General features: G+C 40.1%; 1 long non-coding RNA gene across 1 annotated transcript; it reads right to left on the bottom strand.

Moving 5' to 3' along the window:
- Nucleotides 1-2,664: 2,664 nt before the first annotated feature.
- On the bottom strand, nucleotides 2,665-4,120 carry LOC132977314 (uncharacterized). Its single transcript, XR_009673805.1, has 3 exons — nucleotides 4,025-4,120; nucleotides 3,185-3,361; nucleotides 2,665-3,074 (listed from the first exon to the last, which is right to left on the bottom strand). It is a non-coding gene; the product is annotated as an uncharacterized LOC132977314 (long non-coding RNA).
- Nucleotides 4,121-5,272: the final 1,152 nt, after the last annotated feature.

Raw genomic sequence — 5,272 nt, forward strand, 5'->3', positions numbered from 1 at the left:
AGCAGGCACGTTAGAGGAAATGATGGTCTGGCCTCGCAGTGAGAGAATGAGCTCTGTATGATATCATAGTATTCTTAAAATGAATGTAAATTGCTGTCCGTCAGTCTTGGCCAGGACACTCTTGAAAAAGAGATTTCTAATCTCAAGGAGTTGCTTTCCTGGTTAAATTTAAAAAAAAAACTATAATGCTGAGAGTTACCTTAAAGATGTATGAAAAAGCAATTTGAGGGTACAGGGGTCGTTTGCGCTTCTTGGCTGTGTATGCCAGTGATGGTTATAAAAGCACTCTTACCACACTGGAAATGTTCTCCAATAAAAGTAAATGTTCTGCCTTCAATTTTCAACATTATGAAGTTTGACTACCTAAAGTATTGATACAGGAAATTGGAATGAAGTCTAGCAGATTTTCTCTGAAACACGTTCTTACTTTTTATGTATTTATTACCTGAAGAAAGGATATTTGAACTCCATGGTCACCTCAGACCACAAGGGAGTCAGCCAAAACAGAGTGAATACACACAAATAAGTCCAGTATATCTATGGTACAGCTTTGTAATGATTTTGGGGAATAATGTGGTATACCTTAAAAAGCTAAAAGGCGACACATTGTTGGTGTGCAGTTATGTTGTGTTTGATCGGTTGTACAGTATTGGGTCGGTTTGAGTAAAACATGCCAGAGCCAATTTTCCATCCACAGTCCCGTGCTGATCTCAAACACACCACGAAGGTTTGAGTCAAAGAGAAAAATTCCCTGTTGGGCTTACATCTGAGGATTACATAACAACCCCATGAACAGATGTAGAACCATTAAAGAGCCGTGAGGTTAGCAACAGGGTATGCAGGGTAGTCTGTAACAGCTAAGTTGTGATATGAAAGCCACAACTAAGGTAGTGTTTCTAATAAAGCTTATGCTACTGATTTGAAGGCATGTTATGGAATCCAGGCTGAACATTCACTGTTTCACCAGCTGTTTCTCACTGCTTAAAACAAGTCTACATACATGACTCGTCTTATTTATACTCCTTTCGTTTTCAATGCAAGAACAGAAAACTTTGATAACGCTCACAGATAAAACACAATCTCTTCATTGTCAGTGTTCAAACATGAATCACATTTAACAATTGCACATGATCAGAATGACAAACTTTCAGTAGTCGATATTCAGCAACAGACAACGACAGCCACTGTCTTGTGCTCCAGAAGCAACGATGAAACCAAACAAGTCAGATTGACTCACCAGTCTGTACATTAAGGCTAGATGTAAATAAAAATCTATCTGTCGCACTCTCCTTGTAAAAAAAACTATCACGGCATGAAGCTCATCTACTTTTAGTTTAGTTTGCGGTCCCTTTGTTCTTATAGGTTGGTTAAAGGCTTTATATGCGATTTTTTGATCCAGTAGATGTCGCCCTTGAGCACCAGCATGAAATCAAAACAAACGGCTGTTTGGCCACACCTCCTCCATGCTGTAGCCGCCCTCTCTACTCCAGCAACACACCTCTGAGTCCAACCCCCCCCGCGTTCGCAAGGAGTCAAGCTCCAGCGGTGGATAACATTTCCCTTGTAAAAGCTTTCTTTTACGGAAAAATGTCAAGTGACGAGGTAAGTAAGACGTTGTTAGTAATGTCATTGTTAAAGCGTTATTTTTTATATCCCGAAGATATTCACCTGTGGTAGGAGCTATTTTTTTTTCTACTCCGGAGTAGGCGAAAGTAATTTGTAGCTTGCAGTTTGCACTGCTACTGCTAGTTAGCCATCTTTTACCATTAGAATAATTTTGGTGATTGTAAAATGCTAGAAACAGCAATGAATAAGTGTTTCCACTTGAATCCCTCTGAATGTTTGCCATTTCTTTACAGTCGGATGTCGGATGTCTGAAGCAGGCTGCAGCGACTAGCTACCGTCGACGAGGGGCCGGTCGAGTGTCCGAGGCCATTGCTTCAGCCGTTTGGCATCATTCGCCCTTTACTGCCTTGATGCAGGTGTTTTGCGGGACCACAGGAACTTCAGGGAGGACATCACCGCTTTGCTGCATACAGAAGCTTTATATATTGGAAACACGGTGCAGTAGGGCGTGGAAACCGGTTGGTAATTCCCAGCTGCTGTGTGTGGAGGATTAGGGATAAGTGGCCTGATCCCTATGCTCAGTATACTGGATATATTCCTGGCCACTAGCAAAACTTCTTTTACATGTGGCTACATGCACATTTGGGGCATCAAATGCCAACACCAACTTGTTTGTTTGAAGTGCTTTGTATTCCGTTAGAATTATTTAATGTTGCATTTTTTTTAATAAATCTAATTTCGTGATGTAAAAGGTCTGATCAATTGGATATCCTCTTCATGATCTGTGAAAACCACATACACATTTTCTAGTAGGAAGTAAAAGGTTTCCTCTTCAATGCATTAGCTAGTGAAAACACACAAGTAAGCCACAGTGTTCTTGCTTATAATTACATGACAGTGAGCTGTTAATATTTACAAAGCAGAAGCATGTATGCATATTTTTGACATGTCTACACAGACAAGTATAGTCATTACAGCATGTGACTATCATACTGTAATTGAATTGGACATTTGAAACAGTCTTCTAAAAATAAAAGATCATCATTTACAGATACAGACTAAATAAGCCAACCAATTTACAGAACAAAACAATTAAAAAGCTGTTGATAAGTATTTATTTATTGAAATAATGCTCTGAACATTTAGACAAAAAATGCAAAATGTGTTCGTACATCTTGAAAAGAAAAAACAGATACCATGCTGATATTATTGAACTTAGCAGCCTGTGATAAAACAGCACCATTGGTGCAAAATGGATATTTGTTTGACAAAGTCCATAAAGTCATAGTGCATTAAAAAAAAAAGGTGCATTTGAAGTGATTGGTTCGAGGGTCGTAGCAAAAGGCACTTTTGTTTTGATGCGGGGAGCAAATTGCTGGTTTTACCACAGCATGCGGTCCTCCTATATTACAGCAGCTGTACTTGTAGCCAGAAACTGCAGATGAATGTTCGTACAAAAGGAGGCCATGTGCTTTCACAACAGCTCTTGTTGTCTGGCTGTGCTGGATCTGCAAATGGGGACCAAAAATATCAAATTGTAAGTAAATTATTATAAATTTAATTCAAATATTCACATCTAATACTCTTCAGTTAATTCACATTTTTATGAATTACATACCAAGACCTCGTCTGAGTTGTTTCTCAGCAAGTTCTGCAGTGGGTGGGGGGGGGGGGATGGGTGCCAATGGTCCAAGCTTCCGAGGGTCGTCTGGACGCTGTTCCCTGGTCAGGGGCATCCCTGCTCCTGAACAGAGCCTCCTCGACACAATCCTGGCCTGCAGGACCCTTTTCAAATCTGAAAGAAATAACAGCACACATGAATTTAATTATCCTTATAAACAGTAAGTTTGATCTCCCCAGCCAAAACATTGTTTTCATGCATCTGTATTGTAGAGAATGTAAAGTATTTATCACATGATGACAGCAACAACAAAAGCATTGCGAAACTTAGCCTCATGTGATTTCTGCATAATGAGTGCCAAGCTGATAGCATTATTTAGATTAGTGACCCACCGTAGTTTAGCAGAGAGCATGCCAACAGACAGCCTGAGCTTGGACGTTACTATACAAGATTTCTAACTACTGTATCTGCTATATCATAGCTGGAGTAGTTCAAAAAACAAACGACCGTATATATTTTCCTAATAATACCCAACTGTTCATAACCGCTCATGCAACTCGTTAGCTTTGCAACTACTTCGGCTTGGCCTATTCAGATGTTGCCTAACGCTTCAAAGCCAGTTCTGTTGTACTATAAAGCAGCAAATGAGAATAACCACATTGATCAAACAAACAATCGATGTTTAAATATCTAGAAAGAATGCATGTTTTAGCTCGAGCCTGTGGCCGGCATTGTTGTGCTAGCGGGCTAATGTTAGCATATTGTAGTTAGGTCGTAGCTTTACATAGCGTAGCTGCACATTACACGGAAAGACCGTGCTTTTAAACACTTACGTACCATTCAAATAAGCAGAGCGTATGATTTTTTTTTCTCTAGTCAGTGACTAAAAAATAGAAACGTTTATGACTGGACCACTAGGAATCTATCGGGGTACTTATGCATCCATGAGACGCAACGCCGGCTCATAGTCGTGTTAGAGCCCCTTCGTTGAGCGTAGGGCTCTCCATCGTGGAAAAGCCAGCCCAATGTTGATTCGAGTTCTACTCCGGTCTGCTGCTGTTCTAGCAAAAGACCGTTATTTTATAGGTGGGGGACCAGCCGGTGGAAGGTCTTCTGTCGTACGCTTCGCACTGGAGTCCGCCATTTGTAACACTTCTTCCTCGGTGTAGGGGCGGCCGGGCGGGCTAGATAAACATTGCTTCTATATCAACAAAGCCAGTGGGACTGGAGCTCCTCACTCATTGTAAACAGTCATGACTCAGAGAGTTATATACAACGGACATACTTGATTTCTGATACATTTAAATGTGAAAAATCACATATAAAGCCTTTAACTCTCCAGTAGTCATCTCTCTTGCTAAAATCCCCCTCTTCCTCTTAAAATCCAAATTTCACATGATGAATACCAAGTCTCTACGGCCATCACCATGACAATGATTGATTGATTGATAAGACCATGCCAGGCACAGTCTGAATTTTGTCTCGCATCACAGCAGCTCCATTTACAACATCAAAATTAAAGACGAGATACAAAAATACCAACATTTGACACAACATTCAAACATCAAACTAATATTCAGAGAACTTCAACGTGCTTTGATCTTTGATATACAGTAGCTCCCTGTTCAGGGTGTGGTTAGGGTGAGACAATGTTGTTAGCCAGCCTCAACATGATATTGACTGATATACATTAGCTTCTGGGGAATGGGCTCTGAAGTTTCTTTTGTGCCATTCAAATCCAACTTTGCAAAAAAACGTAACGTAAACTAATGTTGTCGTAACACATTTACGTGGAAAAACGTTAATGTTGGAGAATAGACAATCAAAGAGGACATGCGCTAAAAACTACATCCACAATGAATGGACTGTTAGCCCTGCTTATTTTTTCACATTTATTTTAAATGCCAAGCAACAGCAGTTTAGCTCTCTCCAAATACATGCAAAGGCAAATCTGAAAATCAGCTCTTCTGTTAATAATATCATAAATCCTTATAGCGAGGTCGAGAGAACAGGGTTTTGGCCATTTATGTGATGGCTGCCTACATTTTAACTTTAAAGTTTGGCTTAGCTGGAGGGGTTTTAGGA

Source organism: Labrus mixtus, chromosome 7 (genome assembly GCF_963584025.1).
Source record: "Labrus mixtus chromosome 7, fLabMix1.1, whole genome shotgun sequence".
Lineage (NCBI taxonomy): Eukaryota > Metazoa > Chordata > Actinopteri > Labriformes > Labridae > Labrus > Labrus mixtus.